Source organism: Myotis yumanensis, unplaced genomic scaffold (genome assembly GCF_028538775.1).
Source record: "Myotis yumanensis isolate MYYU_CA2020_CCGP unplaced genomic scaffold, mMyoYum1.0.hap1 SCAF_15, whole genome shotgun sequence".
In the NCBI taxonomy this organism is placed as follows: Eukaryota; Metazoa; Chordata; class Mammalia; order Chiroptera; family Vespertilionidae; genus Myotis; species Myotis yumanensis.
Window position 1 is genome coordinate 28,825,170 of NW_027223766.1, and position 27,557 is coordinate 28,852,726.

The following is a 27,557-nucleotide window of genomic DNA, read 5'->3' on the forward strand; positions in this document are numbered from 1 at the left end:
AATGGTGGGTGTATAAACAAAGGCTTGGTCTCTGTTCTTAGGGAGTAGAGCAGCTGTGGGAAGGACCTGGGGCCATGTTAACGCTGTCACTCTGATTTCTTTTCCCAAGCTATGTGATATGTGGAAGATAGTAAAACTCACTTTGCGGTAATCTCCTGGGAGTTAGCCCTTCTGTTCATTTCAAAGCATTGAGCCTTTGCCATTGTCCCTATACCTGATTGCTGTCCCTTGAACTTGACCTTGAGTGCTCAGGAACACTGAGCTTTTGGGACAGCTTGACCTCCCAGTGACTCACATTCTAATAGGCGGTAAATGGGAATAATGATTGTCACAATAACAGCTTTCCTGCCAGGGAACCATGTCATCTGAGAAGCCCCAGTCAAATGGCACTTGAAAATAATACTTGAACACAGAGTTCGGCTGTTTTCCACCATTGTTCTTTGTTTGTACCAGTTCATGCGTGGGGCTCAGCCACACAGTTCAACACTCAGTGAACTGTTTGGTTTGGTATTGTCCCATCTCTCACAGATTTCAAAGGACTAAAGGGACAGTGCAGGTTGTAGGAGCTCTGAAATCATAATAAACAGAAACCACACATTTCTCCTTAGACTACCTTCTAAGTAACTGAGGTGGTTCTCAACTCTCAAAGATCTTTTGCTTTCATCTCTTTCAATGTAAAATACATTTAAAGTCATTACCGTTTGGATAGTTGAAAATTGTACTGGGTCAATAGCCTCTCGTGACTTTTAATGTCAAGGTTATTGAGGAAGACGACACTACCATCTGGATGATGTCATTTTAGTAGTCACAGTCTATAGCTCTCTCCACTTTGTACTCTCTCCAAATATGTGTGTTTTCATTAAAGAAGGCCTGTTAGGGATCTTTCATTGTCAAGTGACAGAAAGCTCAACTCAGCTTGAGCATTATACTTACAATGTCTACGGGTAAACGTCAAGCATGGTCGGATCCAGGGGTTCCGATAATGATAGGCTCTCCCCTCCATCTCTTTGCACCCTTTTGTACTTTGTTGGTTTATACTCGGGCCTGCCCTCTTCCTTGGCCTGACTGTTCCAGATTGTGTTTTTCCTCACAGTTGGCCATCGCAAGTAAATAGAGGCGTCTTTGCCCCCATAGTTCCAACAGAAGTTCTTATTATAAGCCTAATTGGACTGACTTAAATTGTATGATCAGCCCTGGGTTGGGGCTGAGATCAGCCTCATCCAAGCCTGTGTACTGAGAGATGAGGAGAGGCGATTCGCTCATGGAAAATAAGGCTGTTGTGCAAGGAAAGGACTAGACTGATTCTGGGAAAGCAAAAGCAACAGACATTCACTACAGAAGAAAAAGGCCAGGAGTTGATTGGAAAGAAAAATGTTCTACCTTGTTTCAGGTCTTCAGTCCTTGGAGATGTACCATATGTTTCAGAATTCTGGCAGAATTTGAATGATAAACTCAAAAGGGATGATTGGATAAGACTTATTGCAGGAATAACTTATAAGGTGTGGCCAAGGTAAGGGGAACCAATAAGAGACGGAGAAGTACCCCAGAGCTAACAATAGCAAGAGGTCACTACCACCCTTTACCCTAAAATGGCCAGGAAAAGGAGCAGTTACCTGAAACCAGCAAGAATTAAATAGCTATAGAAAAGGGTCACCCACTAAGAACTGTGGCCTTTGTGAGAGAAACAGCACCCTGCCAACCCCTGCCCACCGATCTTTCACTGGTGTCTCCCACTGGCTGAAGATGATTGGAAGCCAGAGGCACGGGGACCCCATTGATGTACTGTTAAGGTCAGCTCAGAGGGCACAGAGCAGAGTGGGAAGGGGGAGAGCCTGGATTTGGGGGCCAAGGGTGGTTGTCCAGAACACACATTTCTCCTTAGACTACCTTTTAAGTAACTGAGGTGGTCTCAACTCTCAAAGATCTTTTTCTTTCATCTCTTTCAATGTAAAATACATTTAAAATCATTACTGTTTCGATAGTTGAAAATTGTGTTGGGTCAATATTAATGATATTGAAAATTTGTCTTTAGGTTCCATTTTCTCACTTATAAATGATCTGCTATTCCTTTTGCTCATCCCACATTATCAGTAGAGACATTATTTGGCATTTCCATGGTGCAGTAATAAAGGTGCATAAAAAGCTCTTCCTGTTTTTAGAATATTTCTTTTCTTTTGATATCGTTTCAGTTAATCATTACTAGATGTTTCTTTAAATTGTATTATGCATTGTATCCATAAAAGAAATAATAACTTATCATAGACAGTTATCAGAAGCAAGACTATCTTTTATTGCCTTCATCTTCAAAACTTCTCAAACAGTTACCACAGATCAAGTCTGTGGGAACCAATTCAAACTAGAATTTTTTTCTGAATAAACATTTAATACTGAATCCTAGTGTGGAGACATATGAGTGTTTTTAGCAAAATGTTACAATGAATGGCAAACCCTCAATACTGTGACTTTCTTATATTATCACAAATATCAGCAAATTTGCTTGGTATTTAGAAAAAATATAAAGTATGATCCTATACTTCAGCTACAGTTTACCGTAAGTTGATGTCCTTTGTCTTTTCCTATACTGTTAACCTTTGATTTTATAGATTAATAACAGTAGCTCTGGAACAAGATTTGTACATATTATATTTAATTTTGAGCTTTTAGAACTGGCATTTACATGAACTAAAATGATATGAAACAACAACTTCTTTTGAAATCCTATTAAGTACAAATCCTAAAACCTCATCTATACTACACAGGGGGAAACTTTTTATTAGCATTATTCTTCTCTGTGAGATGGTCTGGGGACTGGAAGAATGGCTCCCACAAAATGGCTAGTTCTTGAGTCAACAGAGAGAGTTCAGTGCACTCCAAGGGAGGACAAGGAGCAGGAGGGGGGAAAAAGTGAAAGTAATGGATTAATATAGCTCATAGGGAAGGCAGGCCATAGACTTGTCTAAAGGGAGGTGATGGTTCATTCAGAAGGAAGGTGACAAGCAAGTCTAGCATCTTGGATGACATCCACTTATGGAAGATTTTGAAAGCTGGACAGATGGTTTGATTTTGATTTGGTGGCCAGTAGGGAACCTTCATATGCAAAAGCAGAGAGAAGGAAACTTAGGGGTGATTGCTATGGGTGGAGTGTTCGTGTCCCCCAAGACCCACATGTTGAAGTCCTAATCCTTAATGTGATGGTATTTAGAGGTGAGGTCTTTGGGAGGTAATTAGATTTAGATGAAGTTATAATGGGATTGGTGCCCTTATAGGGAATGAAGAGACCAGAGCGCTCTCTGTCCACCATATAAGGATACAACAAGAGAGTAGCTTTTTACAAACCAGGAAGAGGACCCTCACAAGGATCCATGTTAGACTTCAAGCCTCCAAAATTGTGAGAAATAAATGTTTGTTGTTTAAGCCACCCAGTCTATGGTAATCTGCTATAGCAACCTGAACTAAGGCAGTGACTTAACTCAACCTCTTCTCTCTAAAAAGAAGGAATCTGGGCCCAGAGGATGAAGGCACTTTAACGAAAGTTACACTCTAAATAAAAATACAGAAATAATTAGAGAGAGGGACCATGCTGTGATATCATTATTCCTTTTCTTTAACTCAAAAGAATTTCCTGGAGCTCATTCACTGCAATGTCTTATTCTTTCCTTGAACTCTAGTAGCCATTCTCTGCACTCCCTACAGTATCAAGGTCAGTGTTGGGCTAGTGGCCTTTGAACTGGGGCCATATTCCTGTCTTTGACTTCCTGGTTCTGTCAACTACACACAGTGATGTGTCCTGTACTGCTTTCTCCTGTCAGTGCCCTCACTATAGAAGGGCCAGGTGCCCAATATAAAGTCTTCCCCATTAACATCCCTGATCTGTAATTCCTACCCTGAATTATTAAATACAGCATGTCTCAAACACACTTTTTATCATTGTCCTTAATTTAATCTTTTTACAGTTACCATTAAGTTGTTTAAACTGTCTGGGTACAGAAAAAAGAAAGATAAATGAAGCCCTGACTCTCTTGCTACCTAGAAAAATAATAAACAGGGACATGGCAGAATTGCTGGATTGGTTTGTGCTTGGTTCATCAGGCTTTGCCTTTGCTTAACCTTGTTATCTCAACTTGCAAACTGTTTCTTGTCAGAGTAAAAGCACAACACCACAAAACAACAAAAACCAGTTGGAAGCTCTGAGATGCAAGTTCAGTTCTCAGCTTTCCTCATATCTACTTCAGATTCTTTCAAAGGAGAGCATTTATATCACTGTGCCTACGAGGGTATTCTTGGAGGAAAGGAAGCTGGTAATTAGTATTTATGATGTGCCTGGTCTGTTTCAGGCCATGTGCTGTAATCATCTCTGACCTATGAGGTAAGCTTGGAGAAATCGAGTTACTTTGCTAACATCACTCCTCTAGCAAGTGGCTGACCCAGAGTTTGAGCCCTTCTTTCGAACTCCCAAGCCCAGAATGTTCCACTAAGGTGAGGAGCCCAGGGATTATGTGGCCCTATGAGTGAGGGGCCCCAGAATCCAGTGTTGGAGCAATATCATAGTTTCAGAGCTAAGAGACCTATCAGAAACACTCAAAATCCTTTATTTGACTTTATGGAAATAAGGGGTGTGTTCACCAGTTGAACATAGACTGGGTGGCTTGCACAGGAATGTATTTCTCCCAGGTCTGGGGGCTGGATATCAGATTGAGATGCCAGGGTGGTGAGGTTCTGGTGGAAGCCCTCTTCCTGGTTCACAGAGAGCCTTCTTCTCGTGGTGTCCTCACATGGCAGAGAGAAAGGGCCAGCTCTCCTCTTCTTATAAGGACACTAATCCCATGGTGAGGGCTCTACCTTTATGGCCTAATTACCTCCCAAAGGTCCCACCTCCAAATACCATCACATTGGAGCTTCGACATATGAATTTTGGTGGGACACAAGCATTTAGTCTACAGTGGGCAGAATTTACACACCAGCACTGACAGTGTCTAAAAATCTTTTACTAAAATATTTACTCTTCTATATCCCCCACAACAATCCTCCACATTTATTTTATATTGTGAAGCCCAAAGAACAGGTCCTACAAAGACTGAAATCATCTTCAATAACATAGGTTAGGGGAAGACTAAATAACACACACACACACACACACACACACACACACACACACACCACATACACAGCTAGCCATATTTTGCATGTTTCCATGTTTTAATTAGATAACACCAGTCTCTTAACATGGTTCTGATTACATTTACCATGATATATTAACTGTGATTAAATTTCATAAAGTAAAAACTTTGCTGCAAGCCCGAGTCCACACCTCACTATGTAAACAGCAGATGGACATTCTGACCAGTGGCCAGTCAGGTCACTTCTTTCAAAGCCTATCTCTGGTTCGTCACTGTGTGTCTGTTAATCGATTTACAGACAGACAGCAAAGTGAGTGGTTGTATTTCCTTCTGTCTCCAATGGATTAATCTATATGGCATTGTACAAGAATGGATGATAGAGACGGGGAACTGTCGAAGAAAGATGAAATGTATCTGGAATTATAGAAGAGCTGACCATGGGAATGTAGACACTGATACTCTTCAAGAGCCTCCTAATATATAGCCTGCAGAACGTGGTGAAGGGCAACTTCTAAACATAGATGAAGAGGGAAGGATGAAGATGCCCCAGAAGAAGTGATGCCCATGGAAAACGTCACATGAAAGGACCTCTTAGAGATATTACACATCATTGAAAGTACAGAGTAGAAACTGTCGCTTGCTGATGCAAACTTAGAAAGAAGGATGACAACTTTCCCAGGCCTAGAAAAGATGCTCGCTCTGTAGCGTAAGTTATGAGGAGCAGGTGACCAGCACGGTTCAGACTATGCTTGAGAAGGTTTGGACAAGGAAATAAGGCAGTTTAATTCTCCACCTTTTTAATATTTTAAATTATAGATTATAGTACTAAATAAACATTAGTGTTATTCTTTCACTTTCCTATGCATTGATAACTGACAGTAAAACAATTTTAATGTTTTAATAAACATTTTCAAAAGCCACAGAACAATATTAATTTCTCCCACTGATTGTTAAGATGACATAGTATGGTTTCAGCTTGCACCATCATTTTTATTGTCCAGCACTACTTTGCAAAGGCAGGACTGCTACCTCCACCTCTCTTTTTATCTCTTGTCTATCTATTCACTCTCTCCCTCCATCTTCCTCCATCTCCATATCTCTCTCTCTCTCTCTCTCTCTCCCCTCATCATCTATGTATATATCTTTTTCTATATCTATCTACCCATTCATTTATCTTACCATCCATATCTATGTATCCATTCATCTATCTAGGCATATCTATATTTATTTATCTCTATTCACCCTTCTCTATTAACATATATATCTATCAACATATCTATTTATATCCATGTATCTATTTTCTGTATTCTCACATAATTCACTAGACTATCATTAATTTCAGACCCAGTAATAGCAATTTATTTATCCCAAAAGAATTCCCGCTAAATATAACCAAACCAGTAATTTCATACTCTGGCTACATTGCCCACCTGCAGCAGAAGAGTCCCAAGTGTAAATGTAAAGTAGCGCTGGCCTGAGTGAAACAGGCTGCTGGTAACCAAGACGTTGGCAGTGTAATTAATGGAATGATATTTCTGGAGCCTCCAAATATATCAGCTCCACCATCTGCCTACAAATCACCCAAGTAGGAAATCCCCACCGCTTCTTCCAGGAAGAAAATAGTCTCTGAGCTGAGGGAACACCAACCTGATAAACGGAAATAGAACCACTGTCCAGGCTACCCTGAATTGCATCATCCCTAAATCAAGACTCTTTCCTCTGCTGGGAAACACAGGCTGTCAATGCAATTAAGTGCTAATAAGTCTGCTGTGTGGCTTTAAAAGGCAGTCATCAAGTTCCTGAGTGCGTCACCTCTGAGATGGGGCAAGACCCAGGAAAACCTGGCAGCAGTTCGCTTATCTTTCTGCTAAGTGTTTAAAGTAAATGCGCCAATGTGAATATAATTCAGATTCCCCCATCTTGCAGTCTCTCCAGTAAAAACTGGGATTTAACATTGGGATGGATGGGTGGGTAGTTGGCAGCAGCAGCCATAATGAAAACACAAAAATATGCCCATTTTTTTTACATGACTTCACAGTGCAATTTAGTTACGTGAGTCATTCTCACCTAGGTGGAAACGTCAGAGCTGCCCATGGAGGAGAGACAGGGACACGTACATTTTGTTTTTGTAAGCGGATTCCCATTTACAAATGGGCCTGATTCGGTTTCTTTGGAGAAGATTGTAGGACCTGAGATAAAAAGTTCTCTGTACCTGGTTGTATGGCTAGCAGACTTTGCTAAACTTTATCTTATTGGTCATTATAGATTGTCCTTCCTTTATTAGATAGATAATCCATTGATGAATGTATTTGAAGTCTTTAGAGGCCCAGTCTGAGATGGGGGCTTCTCAGGGAGGACTCTGTTAACAGATAAACTGAGGTATATTGAAAATCTTGAGTTTGGGCAAAAATGGACTCCAATTGGGTAGCACTAAACAGGAAGTTAGCATGGACAGGAGCTCAAATAGAAAAAATGCAAAAGCAAAGTTAGGAAAGTATTGACTGGTTATAGCTTAAAGCCTAATCAGCTGTTTATGGTGGGTTGTCCTTGGTTTTGATTTTGTAACCTTATCGCATTTATAGGCTTAGAATTGTCAGCTGCCATGACATCGGACCCACCTCAGTCTAATGGCCTCTTGATTGAATTAACCCAGCAACTCTTAGGAGAAACCTGTAAGGAAGTGAGAGAAGCAGCATAGACAGGGAGGCCACTAGGCATAGAAGTGGTATCAGCTAAAATCTAGCCTCAGCCCAATCCCACAAGGAGCTCAGCCTGTGGATGGCAGCACAGAGCTCTCCAACCTCAAGCCAAGGCAGTCAGCATTTGGTGCCCCCATAAGTCAGCCGTTAGCTGTGGACCACTCCCATCAGCCAAGGGCAATTCTTTAGAGAAGGAGAAGGGTTAACCTGTGATCAGTCAATATCCACATGAGGTGAGGGTTGGATGCACCCACCTAGTACAGGGAATTTTGGCAGAGGACCAACAATATCTACTAAAATCACTGGTGTGTTTACATCAGAGGAGGATAATTCCAGCAGATGTCATGGGACTTTAAGTGGCAGAAGGACAAAGATATCTCTGTGACGTGCACATGGTTACAACCACTACCTACAAGTTTACTTTTAGTGACAACTGTATTCAAATTTTAGTACCTCACCCTGGTACTTACTCACTCCTTCCTCCCTCACACCATAGACTAATTATTTTTTAAGGCTTTGAAATTCTCTTTGCATTGTTATAATTTTGGCTTGGACCTTCTATTCTAACAGGACTAGGTTGCCATATTACAAATGCCATGCAAAGTAACACATTTCATTTTTCCATCTTGAAACTCCTTCAAGTTGGTATTTTCAGGTCCTATAAACTGAATCAATTCCCTGGTTTATCAAGTGAGTAAATTTGAAATTCTTTATATTGATTTGATTGAGAATTAGGGAAAGAAATATAGGTGTATCTAGAGTTCTAGAATCTGAGTTAAGACCATCCATATTTATATATGGTCTGTGTTGAGATAGAAGTGGGGGTCTTCATGGAGCCATAGAGATCAAGCAGAACTCTCAGAATTAATCCTACTCACATTCCTTTCTAATGAGTTGGGAGAGGCCCCAAAATATTCCTTGGTCCGTTTTAACATGCAGGTTGTAACCTTCCAGAGAAAAGAGATGATTTAGGTCTTTAGCTCCAGTGCCTAGGCAGTGTCTGGGAAATAGTAGGTGGGCAGTCTAAGTTTGTCTAATGAATGACTCAGTGGGCCAGTGGTGTCAACCAGAACTTGTAGACACTGCAACACATTTTCTGGGAATAGATTACAGTTTTACATTATGTGTTCAGAGTGGTCAGGTCCAGGCACCTGACCCTCATTTCTTCGTTCTAAGCAATCATCCTTTCACACAAGAACTCTCAGACCATGAACTTGGTGCAGCTCAGGGATCCTTACTTGAAAATGTCAAGTGTCTCAATTTGAGTCAGATGCAGGGCAGGTGCGATGGACTTTGAGTGGCTGTTCTTATTTTCAATCAAGTTATCATTCTTTTTAATGAAAAGAACACTAGATTAGAAATCAGAAAATGTGGCTTCTAAGCCCAGTTGCTCTGTTGCTAGTTGCTTTGTTGTCCCAGTAACACAGCTCAGATACATGTCTCACTTATTCCATGAGCATTAAGTACCATAGATTGCTATAAGAGCTTTAAGCTAGAATATACAGAAAAAAAACAATAAAATATGAATTGGCAACTTTATGTCACTTGACCATAGTCATGCAGCTAGTTTACATTAGGTATGAGACTAAAACTCATGTTTCTGTGATCTCCAGGGCATATTACCGAGGTGCACCTGACTATGCTTATCTATACTAATAATCGATAAATATGTAAATTTACCATCCCACTGCAACGCCCACAGCAAATCAGGAGTGAGTATGCAAATTAACCCGACAAAGATGGCAGGCCTGTGGGAAGCAAACATGCGCGCAGGCGCTGAGCGGCTGGGAGCAGGACACCTGCCTGCCCACTGCATAGCTGGGGTGATGCGGCAGGCATCCCCGGGACCCTGCCCACTCCGAGCCTGTGGCCAGCGCGTGCTGGCGCCAAGCGGCTGGGGTCCCGGGGACGCCACTGGAGTGTCTGGTTCTGTCAGCCTGGCCTGGGGCGGCTGGAATCCTCAGTTCTTTTGGTTTCTGCAGGCCCTGGACTGTAAGTGGAAACCAAGAGCGCGGGGAGAACCAGGAATTCTGGGAATCATAGTTCTGGTGGCAGCCCCTGGACCAGAAGCAGAAGCCCAGAGCATGGGGAGCACCAGGAATGCTGGGAATCATAGTTCTGGTGGCAGACATGTTGCGGGATCTCCTGGACACTAGAGCAAAGTGAGCCTGGAGCAAGTTACTATTGTGGGTGGGGGATGGAGGGAAAGCAAAGGTGAGAGACATAAATAAAGTCAGAGTGTCGAGGAAAAATTAAAAGAAAGATATCCTGCAACTTCTAGGAAATCTCCACCAATGAAGCAAAGAAAAAAAAAAAGACCTCTACTATTCTGTGAGCAACAAACCAAAGTGGGTTGGGGTCTCAGACAATTCACTCATATGATTGCAAAGACAGACAGAAACTCCTGGATTGGAGAGGGCTCCCCTGAGGGCTCCCAAATTGGAGAGGGTGCAGGTTGGGCTGAGGGACCCACCCCCTATGCACGAATTTCGCGCACTGGGCCCCTAGTAAAGCATCATAAGAACTATTCAAAATTATGTAAATATATGATCCTTTATTGCTGTTGCACCACTGGGAAACTGGTGGACTACTGGTCTAGAACTCTGCTGAGAACAAAGGGATAGGTATTGGGAGTACCGTGTAGAGAAGGAGAGTCAAAGAGTGGAAGAGATCTCTAGGAAAGTAAAAAGAGAAAATTAATAAAGAGTGAATCCTTGGGAGCATCAGTAGGAGGGAAAAGTTGGGATTGGAGTTGGTTCTTGGTTATAATTACCCATTGGCTAAGGCCCCTGTTGCCCTAAGTAAAACTGACATTTTCCTCCTTTCCTGAAAGACTTCTAAAATAGCACTGGCAATACTTATCATTGCACTTATTTGCCAAACAACTTAATTATGGTTCCAAAACATGTGGCTGTATAGTTCACTCACCTCTCTCCTACCTCTCTCACCCCTCTACCTCCCCACTCCTCGCTGTTTGTTCTCTCATTCTCTGTTCTGCATACAGACAGACTAAATCTTGTATAAATTATGACTTGTCTGATTCTTCTTAGTTGGGTTTCCTAGACTCTTTACTATAACTCCTTTTCCCTAGTTTGTTGTCTACTGGCAGGGCTTCTCTCTGCTCAATTGCACCTCCACTAATGGGAATGAAAAAAGGAGAAATCTAAATCACCCAAATTGTTTTCTTGTCAGAGGCATTGGGAAAAAGTGTGTCGGGGGACTCCATCAGTGATGATGGAGCAGGTAGGCATGTCTGTGCTTCCCAAGAACTTCAGATGAACATTAACTTCTGTATACCCAGATCTTCCGACACAGACACACAACACACACCAAGACGCTCTGCAGTCAATAGCAGTCAGTCAGCGATTTTCAACTGATATGCCGCAAGAGTTTTAAAACATGCAATACATGAGTGTTTAGGTAGGGGCACTGACCTCTTTTCCCTTAGATTGTCAAATAAAAAAAGAACAACAGCCAACACAACAAAAGCCGTCCAGTGTGAATACCCTGTCTTGAACCGTAAATACATAGGTCATGTACTAGAGTTGCAACTTATTGGTCACACCACATAATAAGGTAGCATCTGATTAATTCTTGGTACCAGAAATCCTTATATACAAGTATAAGCACATGATTTTGTTTTAAAGTCACTTTGGACCAAAAAGGAATATGTAATAATAATAATTATTATTATTTTATAAATCAGTCAAATCTGCACAAAATATAATATATTTTTGGAGTGCTGCAGAATTTTAATAATTAACTTATGTGTGCCATGAGATGGAACAGTTTGAAAATCACTGGTCTAGGGGTAAATATCAAAAATATATAAAGCACTATTACAACTCAATATCAAAAAATAAATAATTTGATTTAAAAAATGGGCAGAGGACCTGAAGAGGCAGTTTTCCAAAGAAGACAATAGACACACGAAAAGATGCTCAATGTCACTAATCATGCAAATCAAAACCACAATGAGATATCTCCTCACACCTGTCAGAAAGGTTATTATTTAAAAATGAGTGAATAGCAAGTGTTGGCAAGGATGTGGAAAAAGGGTACTTTTGTACACTGTTGGTGGGAGTGTAAATTGATGCAACATTATGGGAAGTGGTAGGTTTGAGGAGGTTCTTCAAAAAATTAAAATGAACTACCATACAATTTAGCAATTCCATTTCTCAGTATGTATCTTAAGAAATATAGAACATATACAGCCCTATGTTTATTGCAGCATTATTTACAATAGCTAAGATATGGAAGCATTCTAAATGCCCATCGATACATGAATGGATAAAGAAACGGTACATATACACAACAGAATATTATTAAGCCATAAAAAAGAATGAAATATTGCCATTTGTGACAACATGGATGGACCTAGATAGTATTATACTAAGAGAAATAAGACAGAGAAAGACAAATACTTACGCATGGAATCTAAAAAATAATAAGAAAATAAATGAACAAACAAAACAGAAACTGACTCATAAACACAGAGAATAAACTAATGATTGCCAGAGGACAAGGGGTGGGGGACTCTCAAAAACAGGTGAAGGGGAGTAAGAAGTACAAACTGCCACTTATAAAAACAGTCATGGTATATAAAGTATAGCATAGAGAATTCAGTCAAAAATATTTTAATAACTCTGTGTGGTGACTAGACTTACCATGATAATCATTTCATAAGGTATGTAAATGTTGAATCACTGCTTTATATCTGAAACTAATATAATGTTGTATGACAACTATATAGTAACTTTTTTTAAAAAGTGGAAAAATTTAACTAGATCATATGTTAACCATTGCTTAATTTCACAGCAAAAGTCCTTAAATAAAGTAGCATATTACGTGATGCCTGGAAAGATGTTGTAAGTTGAAGTTATGTAAATAAGATCTCATTATAAACAGTACATACATGTACAATTCATATAGATGTATAATTTTAACTAAAACCTTATTAAACTTGTAGAAGTAATCCCATATTTAATCAACTATAACTTATTAAAACATCTCTTTAAAGTTTATATAATCTTGATTAAGTAAAGTAATTGTAACTAAACGTATAAACATGAATTTTTAGCAAAGGCATAAAATAATATACTCATGATTCTTATTTTCCATTTCACTGAGATTAGAAGTTGAAGGAATAAGTAGGAATTTAGGATTCATGATAATTTTATAGAAACTAACCCATAGACTTGTATTTTGTTGTTTTCTCCATTTTATGTTTAAACTTTTCTTGTAACAAACAAGGACCTTAATAATATCTGGGAGGCATTCAAGTTTCTGGAACTTCACCCTAGACCAGCCGTGGGCAAACTATGGCCCGCGGGCCGTTTGAAATGAATAAAACTAAAAAAAAAAAGACCGTACCCTTTTATGTAATGATGTTTACTTTGAATTTATATTAGTTCACACAAACACTCCATCTATGCTTTTGTTCCGGCCCTCCGGTCCAGTTTGAGAACCCATTGTGGCCCTCGAGTCAAAAAGTTTGCCCACCCCTGCCCTAGACCCTGATATTATTCTGAGAAAGTGGACCTTAAAGTGTAGGAGTCAACTTCACCTGGTACGCGTTATTTCATCATTTGATCCATTCCCACATTGTTTTTCCTCCGTTTCAAGCTTCAAGGTTTTAGATTGAATAAAACTAGGTTGAAAGGTAGTTTTATCCAGAACTCAATAGCCATAAGTTCAGAATAGAACTGTCACAGGAAATTTGTTTTTTACTTTTCCATCATCTTTTAGGGGTTGCATGTCTTTTTTATTATAAATAATCAAGTGATTTTTAAACAACAAATGTATGATTGGTTATTGGCTTGTTCATTTGAGAAACTTTATTGAGCACCTATAATTCCTTCACTTAGTCAGTGAAGGACTGCTGAGTACATACAACACACCAGGCAGGTTTAAGTACTGGGGATATGACAGTGAGCAGCCAGACAGGTTCCTTGCTGCATTGGAGCTGACATTTTAGCAGGGGAGATGGATAGCATAAAGAGAAACACAAAATTCAGATAGTGAGAAGTGCTAGAAAGGGAATGAGAGATGTTGATGTAAGGGACTGACTAGGGAAGTGATTTTAGATTAATTATTTATAATGGGCAAGGCAGTGGACCAGAAATACCAAGATATTCTCAAGGAATTCACTAACAAATGGAGAAGACAGACACAGAAACTAAGAATTTCAAATATAGATCCACACATGCTATAATTTCTCTATTAAATCCTATAAAGGCTCATAGGAAGGAATCAGCTAACTTGGCCTACAAGGATAAGAAAGGTATTAAGCTGAATCTTAAACATCAGGTAGAAAAAGATCAGGTATCAGGAATACCATGTGCAAAGGTTTAGGCGCCAAATGCATGACCTCATTTAAGACCAGCCATTCATCTTGGGTGGCTAGAACACACAATATATCTATTTTCAGGTGATACTGCCTTTCTTAGCAACCCCCTTAGGCAATTGTACCTTCACTCAGATGCTGCTGTATTGCATTTTTAGAATTGCCTTCCAAGACAATTTCTAAGCAATGTATGAAAATCAACTTTAGAGTCACATGGGCATCCCCCTTGGTCCAACTGCATTCTATTTTTCACTTTCACCCTGATTGGCTCAGCTCAGCATCCTCACCCCCTGTAGACAATAACTCCAGCCTCTCCAGAGCTAGGTACCTGGAGGTGAGTTTTGAGCCTCAGAGTATTTGCGCATGCTGTTGTGCCAACTAAGGCTGACCACTAGGGGTGCCACATCCAAACTGCGGGAGGAAGGTGAATGCCTTAAAAAAACTTTTTTTTAATGCCATAAATTCTTGATGGAAAACAATTCAGCATTTTTTTTGAGTGCTTCCCATTGGGCAAGGTGCTCTATTCTACTTTACTATTAGTTCTAGTGAATTTTACATATTCAGTCTATCTTCGCCCATTATATATCAGTCTGTGAGCTCAGGATTATTTTAGAGACCTGAAGCATATTGCTTCTTATGAACTATAGTCTAGAACTTTATGTATTGTACCAAAGTCATTTATGAGTGAACAGTCTAATCTCTCTTCCACAAAAATGTTCTTCTTTGATATCCCAACTCAAAGAACTACACAAGTTATAATAAACAATTGTCTTGATCAGTGTGGGCTGCTCTAAGAAAATACCACAGAAATGTATTAATGACAGAAATGGTTTTCTCACAGTTCTGGAGGCTGGAAGTCCAAGGTCAGGGTGCCAGCATGCTCGGGTGAGGGCTGTCTTCAGGACTGTGGACTTCTCGCTGTGTCCTCACGCTGGGGAAAGGGTGTGAGAGCTTTATAGGATCTCCTTTATAAGATCACTGATTACCTTCATGTGGGTTCTGCCCTCACGTTCTAATCACCTCCCTAAGGCCCCGCCTCCTAATACCACCCCTTTGGGCATTCGATTTTCAACATATGAATTGGGGGGTAACAACCATTCAGACCAGAGGAACAATGAAATATTTGCTTAGTGCTTTATAGAGTGGTTTCATATGCATTATGTCCTTTAACACTCCTGAGAACACACTGATTCTGCACCGTTGAACTCCCAGAGCCCAGCTGAGTCTTGTTCTATTGATGAGTGAGCACGTGCCTGGGCACAGTTTGTGTGCCCAGTTGAAAGGGGTGGGCCACCTGTTCTGCAAGAGCCACATTCCACTTCAGGAAGAACACAGGCACCAGCAGAGGTGTCCTGCATGCCTCATGGTTATCACGGTGCAAAGTGCTTACTGGGATTTTGCCAAAAAAAAAAAAGTGTGATCATTGAGAATAAAAACTACTCTTTGAATTGTGCTGACAAGACAGCTGATCCTTAGTGTGGGTATGATTAGTTTGACCTTTTGTTTTTAAGTAGTTTTATGAAAATGTGAGCACTGCATGCTCTGTCATTTTAAATACAGTGGTATTTTTTTTTTTCCTATTCAAACCAGTCCCATAAAAAGCAAGCAAATTTTAAGTACCCATGATGGGTCGGGTCATCATCTCTAAAATCACTAACAGCTGGTAGTCTCTGACCTCATTGTTTTACCCATAAATAAAAGAGAAACTGTTAGTAATAGCATGGCAGTCCTACCCATATGGCCTATTAAATAATTACCTTGAACTATGACAGACCTGGAAGTCTGAGGAAGCCTTTCTTTCCTAACACACTTTTCCCCGGGGTTGTTGTCCTCCAAGAAAAGGAGATGGGAGGTATGTGAGCAGCCTTTGTGAGCCAAAGAAGGCATTCCCAGGGAGGATTTGAGATGCTCTGCTCTGGGATGAATAGTTAGTTTTTCAAGGGCTATTTATTATTACATTTAGTTACGAAAGAAATTGGTGGGAAGGAAAGAAGAAAACAGGAAGGAGGAAGGGAGAAGGAAGGAAGGAAGGAAGGAAGGAAGGAAGGAAGGAAGGAAGGAAGGAAGGAAGGAAGGAAGGAAGGAAGGAAGGAAAGGAAGGAAGGAAGGAAGGAAGGAAGGAAGGAAGGAAGGAAGGAAGGAAGGGAGGAAGGAAGGAAGGAAGGAAGGGAGGAGAAATACATGCTATAATCCTTTTACCTTCATTAGATTTAAACCAGCTTGTGTTATTTAGGGGCTAAAAGAGAACATTTGAATTTAACAATACATGCTTAAACTTCTGCTCAGATCCCTGGAAATATGATAATGCCACTTGGATGTTTCACTTTCTCTTATTTTGGTGATAAACCCAATACATTCTTCATGTGAGTGAAAGGTATGAAGCCCTCGGGGTCCTGCCAAGGGATTTTGCCCCCCTCAGTTTTTAATGAGGCCCCGTACTTGTCATCTTGCCCCAGTGGCCACTGTGAGTGCAAGGGGCTCCACGTGTGCTGTGGGGCTGACGCCAGGCTGCTGACCTCTGCATAGGATGGGATTCCGCTGAGGCTCTGCCTCAAGCCCCAGCATATTGTTGCATCCCTCATGCTGGTTCTTGGCTCTCATGCTAATGTGCAGCTAATGAGTTGCAGGGTGTACATATTAACCCAGGCTCTGGCACGGCTAATGCCAGACACACAATGAGATGGTCTGGGGAGCAGGGCAGGAAGACCCCCAGGGCACTGGCATCTTCACAGAACTGAGCGATTAGGAAAGCTGTGTTGCAGAATCACCGTGCCATCGCTTGGGGACGGGGGGGCGGGGGGGGGGTGTCGGGCATGGGGGGAGTAATAATCAATCGAGAGGTGGAAAAATCATGCTGTCTTATATCTCCCCTGAAATAAAAAATCCCTCCACACCAGAGAGGTGCTTTATGGACTATGAAATAGGGAGGAAAAGTCGAAATGTTTAAAGAGTCAGGTAATAGCTTTTATTACCAAAGAGAAGCTAAGTTCCTGATCTGCTGTTGAGTAACTGTAGTCTGAAGACCTTCAGATATGGCCATGGGACACTGACCACGATGACGTTGGTGACATTTCAAGGCAGTGCTGTACCATCTTGTGTTTTTTTTGTGTGTGTGTGTTTTTGTGTGGTTTTTTTTTTTTTTTTTTTTTTTGCCCCAGGAGACAGCATTCAGAGCCATGGTACAAAAGGGCATGCTGCTCTGGCCTTGGAAGCAATTTTTCAAAAGATAGTTGTACATAAAAGTTGCACCAGCACATTCCTGGAGATACAGTGTGCCAGGGAAGGAATTGTCCCTAATATTTCACTGTATCCAGAGTGCCTGGCACTGTGACTGGCTCCTAGTTCCAGGCAGATTGGTTGAACTGGTTAAGGAGTTAAGAAAAATGACTGTAAACTCATGCATGCTACTAAAGATAGCTATTTCACATCTAACAACGCACCTCTCTGAAACTTGTTAAAAAATGCCTCATGTTAGAGATGAGGAAGGAAATGGAGGCAAAGAAAGGGTAAATAAATGGCTTTGCATGATACTGCACTGCTCTCCTCAGACTTAGGTTATCTGGGAAAGAACAGTGCCCACATGATGCCATGGAGAAACAGTGGTCGCCGAGCCCAGAGGACTCAGTTCTGATCCTCACTCTGCTCTTGTGAGCCCTTTCTTCTTCGATGACCCACCGAGAATCTCTGAGCTCCTGCATCCATCCCAGTCAGTGGTAGTAATGATGCATGTGAAAGCACATTGTAAATTGTAGAGCCTCATATACTAGTAAATGAAAGCCATAATTATTAACTTATTAATTCTATTGTTTTAAGCCAGCGAGTTTGTGGTCACTGGTTACAGTAGCTAGAGGAAGCTAATGTTATACCTTTCACAATTTGGAGTGATTGCTTACCTTTTTTTTTTTAATGTTCCTCACTGGATACTAAGCTCCTGGGGGTGGGGACCTTGTTTGTCTTTGCTGCTGTGTCCATTGCATTTGGTTGGATGCTTGGCACAGAGTCAATGTCTATTAAGTGATTCTGCAGCTAATGCCACGTTGGAGAAGCATTTTGGAAGAGATTCATGGAAGAGAAGAGGTGGCATAAAGTAGGGGAGAGCCCTTCAGAGAAGGGGTGTTGTTATGAGCAAGCGTGCTAAGGTGAAAATGAAGGATTGGCATGAGGTTTGGGGGAACCAATGAAAAAAAAGGCCAGATGAGCTCTGAGTTCCCATTGAGAATCAGGGAGACTCTCCCTGGTGGGGTGACACAAAGCCAGATTGAGGAGGACTTTGAAAACCATGAGGAGAGGCGGGTAGGAGTGGAGAGGGATGTAATGAAAGTTGGACGGCTTTAGACTGGTGTGCAGATGGGTCACCCAGTGGGTAGTTATAAGCACCAGGAAAGTGACGCCCCCTCCAAAAAAAGAGAAGGGTTAAGCTTTGGGGAACTAATAAGTTTGAATTAGAATTTTTCAAATTCTAATGAAGAATTTTGCTGTTGGAAACTCTTTTAATTCCAGCATGCAATGTATTTTCTGTTAGAAAGTTGTCTAAATTTTAGTTTGAATTATTTAGTATGTAAATAGGTAGAACCACAACTTTCTCGGGACTTTAGGGTTCTACTGGTCTTAAGCCTTGGGGATCTGCCTGATGGACACACGGGTTCATTCCTGGCGGCGGTTGTGCCCTGCTGCCATGGCTGAGGCTCAGCAAGACAGGCCTTTCCAGGCTGCAGGGATCAGCAGCTTAGCGGGCACTGCCTCCTCCCATGGTGGTGCTCCCAAACTCTTGCTTTGTGTAATTAGCTGATGACTTATGTCTTCATTAAGGGAGCTTACCAGTCAAAATGGTGATTAATCAGCAAAGTCGTTATTTAGGATCTTTCTGCATGGTTCTGTTGTGAAGTCCGTTCATATTTTCACTGGTTTGCCTGAAAATTGCTGTCTAGTAAAAATGTTCATTTGGCAAAAACCCTGGCTATCAAACAAGCATGTGCACAACACACATGTTTAGAAAAATCCATCACACTACTTGTGGGAGGCAGATTAATGTGTGTCATCCTGTCTCCCCCTCCCCCACCCTTGCAAATTGCACTACTTTTCTATAACTGTGATAACGAATTACCACAAACTTCAAATTTAAAGTTTGAAATAATTCAGAAATCTCAAAATCATTTATAGTTGATACATGAAGATATGAGCTCTTTAGAAGAGACCTTCCCCCACTTTGCAAGTGGCAAAAGAGTAAAGGCTCATTAAAGACTCAACAATAGAGAATTGGGTTAAATGAACAGTGAAAGTCCCCCCTCCCTCCCTGCTTGGTCCCATCCTAAGGAAGAACCCCCTTGAACAGTTGGGCAGTTCCCCCTTTCCAGACCAGGACTGTTTTGTATTTGTGAACTTGGGCCAGCTCTAAAAATACACTCCCCAGATAGCTTCCAAGATGAGATGATTTATGGGATTAGGAGAAACCCCTGTCCAATGTGCCCTCTCCCCAAATAATTCTCTCATTATGCCATTTTATGGCTGAAATCCCATCATTAACAATTTATTTCTTTGGCTTAATGTTTTGTCCCTTCTTGAGATGCAAATACCTCCTACAAGACTAACCCTTAAAGTTCTAACAACCCGCCCTAGCCGGTTTGGCTCAGTGAATAGAGTGTCGGCCTGCGGACTAAAGGGTCCCAGGTTCGATTCCGGTCAAGGGCATGTACCTTGGTTGTGGGCACATCCCCATTAGGAGGTGTGCAGGAGGCAGCTGATTGATGTTTCTCTCTCATCGATGTTTCTAACTCTCTATCCCTCTCCCTTCCTCTCTGCAAAAAATCAATAAAATATATTTTAAAAAAAGTTCTACCAACCCTTATAAGAATGAGTTTATTTAAATTGTGATTCCCTCCCCCTGCTCCCTTATCTCATCACCTGCTTTGTTTATTATCACAATTTTGTAATCATGTGTTTGTTTCCTTGAAGTTTTGGCCTGTCTCTACCATAGACTGTAAGTTCCATGAGGACAGGGACCTTGCACCTTTGTCACTACCCAGTTCCTGGGATACAATGACAAAGAATGTGCCCAATAAATATTTGATTGGATAGAAGATTTTGAAAAAAAAATGGAATCAGATGTAAGACCTACAGGGGCTGGGACATAATGGAAGCAAAAGAAATGTGGTGTGCAAGGCCGAAGCTGCCTCCCGGGCCTGCTCTTCAGCTGGTGCATGGGGCTTAGGATCTGGGGCTTGCATCCTGATGGCTTTTGCGTCCATTGATAGCTGTGCTGGTTGTTATTTTACCTATCACTCCTGGTGTCCACAGTGAAGCTTTCCTGACCTCACAATTCTCTTAATTAGCCTCCCTGTGAATCAAAACTCTCTAGATCTGATTTGGATTTTTTTATAGTCTGAGAAGATAGAAAATCAAAGAAAGAGAGATCTGTTTTGAACAGGGGTTGTGTGTGTGTGCGCGCGCGCGCGCGCTAAAAGTTTTTTCTCCCTCTTTTTTTCATTTTAACAGCTGTATAAACATTTACCCCAAAAAAGTCATGGGAACAGGGTGTGGGCGAAGGATCATGTACAAAGGAATCTGCTGTTTGCAGAAATATTTAGAGAAAGCCAGGAATATCCATGCACCTGTTATTCCAGGTGTGTGCATGACATTCACTGACCATGTTAACACTTGCCTGTAATGGCATTTACCGCAAAGGGGATTTCAGAGTTTAGAACACGAAAGCCTCCAGAGTAGGAGAAAGTGAACTTGACTCGGCAGATTCCTGTATAAGCCCCATGATGAGTGGCAGCAGTTAGCACAGTTTGTAATTGAATATTTAATTGTTTAATGATTTATGTACCGTCTGTCCCCTCTTCCAGCCTATATGATCCATCTGGGAGTGCTGTCCTGTTCTGCTTCTCACAACATGCCCAGCTCCTAGCACAGTGCTTGGCATATAGCACATGCTCAAAACATATTTGCCACAGGTGTGAATACATATTACCTCATTTAGTTGGGATGGCCTGGTCTAGTAATGTGAATGGATTTTTAAAAATTGCCCAGCTTCTAAGTTTGACATAGGTCTGTTTATATACTGAGTAGCTTTCTAGCAAAGCTTTCTGCCTTAAAAAATCTATGTTCACAAATGACTTAGTTTTCTCATGAATGGGATCAACTGTAGATCATTAGTGACTATTAATAAAAGCAGTAGGAAAAGATTATCTCCTAATATTCCCTTTTTGAGAAAGCAGTAAAATTAAACTCAAGTAATATACTTTTTTCACTTGTTTCATCATCATCATCACCATCATCTTCAACTAAACAATCTCTTTTTCAATTTAATTTAATGAGAATGATCTTTGCAGCCACTGAGACCAAAATGCTTGCATATTAAGAAGATCATTTCCTTTAACCTAAGTCACACCCCTTTGCACACAATAAGGATGAAAGAAGAACTGAGTGTTTATGTGGGTGGAAAGAAAAGGGTGCAGACAGGACTGTGTAGGACACTTGGGGACCAAAGCTGGAAAGGACCTCAAAATTTGTTGGATGTAAGATTAGTTTGAGGCAAAAGAAAATGCCTTTATAGACCCCTAAAGGAGGGCAGTTTTTGGCACCAGTTACATTACATCTATCTACAAGCCATTGTGTTGTCCTGGTTAGTGTGTTTTCTATCCTAAACCTTCCACTCCCCACATTGTGAATTTAAGCCAGAGTTATTCTTAGATGCCCCTTCCTGGCGGAGAGTGAGGATGTCTCAGAGTTGCTATGCATCTCTGGCAAATCTATGGAAAAAAGAAGGCATGCCTTGCCTTTGATCATCAGGTCTTAGGATGGATTAGAAAGAAAGAGACTATAAGGAAAAAGGTCACCAATTCTCCAAGAGTCAAAAGGTAGTGATGGAGTCGACTAAATCTAACAGTTAGGCAATTGAAAAGCCCATAAGAGGATGCTGTAGGAAGAAGCAAAACCGTTGGAAGTGCAAGATGAAAAGACAGGAAGCATGTTTTTGAGGAGTTTGGAATAGCTAATTTTCAGAGCTTACTGATGATCCAGGGAATGAGGAAAATCCCAGAGAGCAGTGTCTGAGGATCCATGATGCTCAGTGTCGGGCAGGTTAGGATGTGTGTTTGTGTGTTACCTGCAGAGGCTTTCTTTAGGGAAGTATAGTGCCTTGCAGACAACCTTTTCCATAGAATTAAAGGAGCTGTCCATGTGTTCAGTTGAAACCTGGGATTAGCACATGGGTAGCAGGGATCAGACTTGGTTGAGGATGTGCTGATAGGACAGTGAATGTCATTTCATATATGACTAGAGGTCTGGTACACAGATTCGTGTACCAGTGGTGTCCCTTGGCCTGGCCTGCACCCTCTTGCAATTCGGGACCCCTGGGGGGATATCGGAGAGCTGGTTTCAGCCCGATCCCCATAGGCCAGGCCAAGGGACCCCAACAAATCTGTGCACCAGGCCTCTAGTATGAATATAAGATCTTTGGTTAATCTCTTCCCACCCACTCCCTCCCCCCTTCCCTCTGAGATTCATCAGTCTGTTCCATGTTTCCATGCCTGTGGTTTCCACTCCTGCATTGAGTGTCTGCCCCCTGGTGGTCAGTGCACTTCATAGCTACTGGCTGGTCGGCTGGTCAGCTGGTCACTTAGGCTTTTATATATATAGATGAGCTCTGCAAGGCAAGAGGGAGTGTGAGGATTTCAGGAACACTTACTAATAAAGTAGAAACTTTTATAACATGTACTCCTATTAACACTCTTTATAATGCTTCCTACTTTTCTTATGTTACCTCATTTGATTCTCAGTTATCCTGTGAATTAGATTCTGTTATCTACTTAAATGAGGCCAACATGAGGCACTGGTAGAAATTGGAGGACAGGAACAGGGAGAAACCAAGGTGTTTTCTCCCCTTCTCTGTAGTTAGATTCTTGTTTTGTTGTTGTTTTGTTTTGTTGTTATTAATTCTCCCTGGATTGTTTTTTTCCATTGATTTTAGAGAGAGTGGAAGGGAGGGAGAGAGAGAAACATCGATGTGAGAGAGACACATTGATTGGTTGCCTCCTGCATGCACTCCATCCAGCAACTGGAATTGAACCTGCAACCCAGGTACGTGCCCTTGACTGGGAATAAAACCTTTGGTGCGCAGGCTGACACTCTAACCATAGCCCCAGCCCAATACTGGTTAGGGCTGCAGTTAGAGTCTTAATAGTTAGTGTACATTACCAGTTACATAAATCTGAAGATCTCATACTTCATTAGAATGAGGGTAATTTTATATGAAACCTGTTATTAAAAGCCCTTGCATAGGCCCTTTCATCCAGAAAACATTCATATTTGGAAAGATTCCAAGCCTGGCATGGTACCACACTGGAAACAGTGCCTTCCTATGTCTCATTTAATTCTGCTGAGCTTTCATAGGATGTTCAAATGTCCTTGGAATTCTTCTTATGATTCTTTTAAGGATCACAAAAAGAGCATGCTGGCCACAAATATGTTCACTGCATAAGGGAAATCTGAGGGAGAAAACATAAAGTTAGAGAGAGGAGAAAAACCACATGTCATGCTATGTTTTCACAGCTACTTTTCTATTTAGAAATAACATTTCTAGTGCTTCCTGTTTGGGAACTACAAAGAGCACACAAGCAGACATGAAGGAGACCTCTTTCCAGTGCCAGAGGTACCTGTACATCTGATCCAACCAAATGAGTGTGAACTTGGATATGTAAGTGAGCCCAGTGGGGTGCAGGTGGAATGGACGTCCATGTTGGAATTATTGGGGGAGGGTGTATATGACAGATAAGCTGGAGCTCAGAAATATAATTGTTTAACTGGAAGTATTGTCACCCCTAATAATTTTGGAGGTTTTTTTTTTTATAAAAAGAAGGAGAAATAGATATTGGGTGGGCGGCTAGCAGTTATTCTCATAATAGTACAAGCAGATACAACAAAAGTTATGGTACATTAATTACTAGATTTCAGAAAAACTACTATGCAGTAGTAAAGTGTCCAGGGATATAACATTAGCAAGACATGAGGAGGGGAAAATCCCCAAGCAGAGCCTGTCTTAGGGTTAGGTTTACTTGGGCAGATAAACCTTTATTCAGCTCAGCTCATTCCAACAACAAACATTTATCATAGTATTGCAAACACTGAGTAAATGGTTAAAAAAATAAAGGGTTATGATCCAGTGTCAGAATGAGTTATGTGGGCCAGGGGATCCCAAAGCAGGCTGTGCATCAGTCTCCAGAAGTTACAAAAATAGAGATCAGTAGTCTCAGTCCCTAGATGTCAGAATTCAGTGGATTGGGGATTCAAGAATCTGGTGTGTGTGTGTGTGTGTGTGTGTGTGTGTGTGTGTGTATTTCATTGATTTTTAGAGAGAGGGGTAAGGTGGGGGGGGGGAGGAAGGGGGAGAGATGGAGAGATAGAGAGACAGAGAGAGAGAGAGAGAGAGAGAGAGAAATGGATGTGAGAGAGAAACTTCAATCATTTGCCTCCCACATGCACCCTGACTGGGTCTGAGCATCAAACCCACAATCTAGGCATGTGCCCTGACCTGGAATTGAACCTGGGACCTTTTAGGTGTATGGGACAATGCTCCAAGCAACTGAGCCACACTGGCCAGGGCCAAGACTCTGTGTTTTTAATTAGTGCCCCATTGATACTGAGGCAGGAAATCCAAGAGGGCTCCTCTTTGAAAATCACTGGTAGAAAACGAGGGCTGTGTATATTCTGAGTGTGGTGACGGCTACTAACACTTACTGCAGATATTCTCAAATAGTATGCACGAGACTTACCCAGGGCCCTTGCTAGACATGCAGATTCCTGGTGCCATCTCCAGCACTTTTGCATGCATGGATTCTAGGAGTGAAAGACATCTGAATTTGTAACTAGCAGCCTAGCTGATTCTGAAGCAGACCAAATTGCAAAAATCTGTGATATGCAGATCAAACTTTGAGAAAGACTGATTTTTAAGAACTTACTCTTTGCCAGGCACTGTGCTATAATCTGTTTATGCACATTGTCTGATTCCATCCTCCTGATAGTCACAGGAGAGAGGGACTTTTATCCCCCCCCCCCCCCATTATACAGATAGGAAAGGGAAGCATGGAGGAGATAAGTAATTTATTCGAGATCATACTGTGAATAGCTGAGCTGTAGACTTGCAGACTACAACTATCTGACAAGATTTATGGAAGGCATTTGAACTAAAGTAAGATAAGTGGACTTTGGAATTTGTCACTTGGTACTTAGATGCACAAATTTTGAGATTTCTCTAAAATGAATTCTATTTTGCCTGGCCAGTGTAGCTCAGTGGTTGAGCATTGACCTATGAACCAGGAGGACATGGTTCAATTCTTGGCCAGGGTATAAGCCTGGGTTGCAGGCTTGATCCCCAGGTGTGGGGTGTGCAGGAGGCAGCCAATCAATGATTCTCTCTCATCATTGATGTTTCTATCTCTCGCTCCCTCTCCCTTCCTCTCTAAAATCAATAGAACATATTTAAAAAATAAATAAATAAAATGAATTATATTTTTACTTTTTGTTTTTTAGCTATAGAACTTGAATAGATCAAACTGAAAGCAAACATGTTGATATTTCACATAGTAAATAGTATTACGATGTCTCACATAACTGAACAGCTGGTAGACGAGGCCATGGCTCCGAAAATGCTGATGTGGGGTTGAGGCTGGACTCTCCAACAACTTCTTCCTTCAAAGAACTCTTGGCTTTCTCCTCTGAAAAGTAAATAAAATGAGGAAATCAACAAGGAAACCGCAGATACACCCAATGAAAACAAAAATAGAGGACATGAAGCAGAGACCTTTTTTAAAGAACTTGCTCCCTTTGCATTTAGTGATAATGTCAATCTTTCAAAAGATAACTGTTTATAAAATTATGAACTTCTGCTGCATATCAGCATCCCTTTAAAGGGCGTTAGAGGAGTAAAGCCTGTAAGTCACAGATAACTTGTTTACCAAACTGGGACTGTAATTGAAATGGCCCTTTGGAGTTAATAAAAGTATGAAATAGCTTTTCCCACCAGACTGAGAGGCGTCTAATGTAATCATTCGTGAGTGTCACCGATTAGAAGCAGCCTTTCTTCTATTTTTAGAAGCTGAATATGGACGACTCCTACCTCGTGACGGGAACAGGAAGTTGGAGCCATGGGTGGGTGAAGAGTGTCCACGAGGGAGCACATATGTCGCAGGCCTCTGGGCCCTTTACGCAACACTAGTTAGATAAGTTAACAGTGTTTATTGGAGACCTAAGGCACCTAGATATGACTTAGGTCCTTCATAGTTCAGTCAGAATCCCCTGAGCACCCTTGATCTCAGGCATTGTGCAGGTACTGGGCATAACTGGATAAAATACGGAACCATGAGTGTAGGAAGGACTGTGTACTGTTTGCCTTTAGGACGCATGTCCCAAATTGCAAATTCTTTGTTGTTCCCAAATAAACCCATTTTGTTGGAGAAATATCTGGCTGTCTATTTGTCTAAGGTCAACAGAAGAAATAAGTAAGGGGGTGGGAATGGGTAATATGTTAGGGGGAGAGGATTATTATGGAGACTTTGTGATTTGTAAGAGCTGTTTCAAGAACATTGAGAGTCCCTACATCTTAAAGCCACCGAACATGAATTTTCTCCAATGAACTTCAGTTTTCCAAGAAAAATCACTAACCTACATCTTTTTATGACCCTTCACTTGTATCACCTGCTCTAGGTGTCCACTTTCTTTGGTATCCACTTTTCATATAGGGACAAAAATGGTATTCCTTCAAGGGAGCCACTAGCTAGGCTACTATGAGTGACACACACACACACACACACACACACACTCACATACACACTCACACACATGCACACACACAGAGTTTTGAGCAATTTATGTCACACTTGCACTTCAGCAGAATGTTGAGGCCTTTGAGATACCAGGGACTCCTCCAAGCCCTGCATGTTAGACCTGTGACTGCCTCTGCAACCCCTGAGTTTGCATGTGCTGTGTATTTGTCAAGAGGGTAGATGCTCATTATCTCACAGCATTCTGGCAGTCGGTGGGCCATGCCTGTCTGGCAGGTGTCTTTTCCTTGGTTCCCATATTGTTTACTTTTTAAATTTTTCATGATAGAAAGATTGACATAAAAGAAAAAACATTAATGAACCTCCAGTTTTAATAATTGTCCATATTTTGTCCATCTTGTTTTCTCCATCTACCATATTTGGGTGAAGGGGTGGGTGGGAGAGAGCATGCTGGAGATTTTAAGAGAAAATGCCAAACTTCAAATTACTTCACTCCCTACATTATTTTTAAACTCATATCAGATGCCAACTGAGGCAGGTAGAGGAATGAATGCCCCTTCCCCCAAAGATGCCCATGCCCCAGTCCTCAGAAAGTGTGGATATGTTGCCTTACACG

The 27,557-nt window shown here is 41.3% G+C and overlaps 1 protein-coding gene across 1 annotated transcript in view; it reads left to right on the forward strand.

Moving 5' to 3' along the window:
- SNTB1 (syntrophin beta 1) overlaps window positions 1–27,557 on the forward strand; it is a 200,012-nt gene that overhangs the window by 139,208 nt on the left and 33,247 nt on the right. The gene's annotated exons all lie outside the window — the stretch shown is intronic.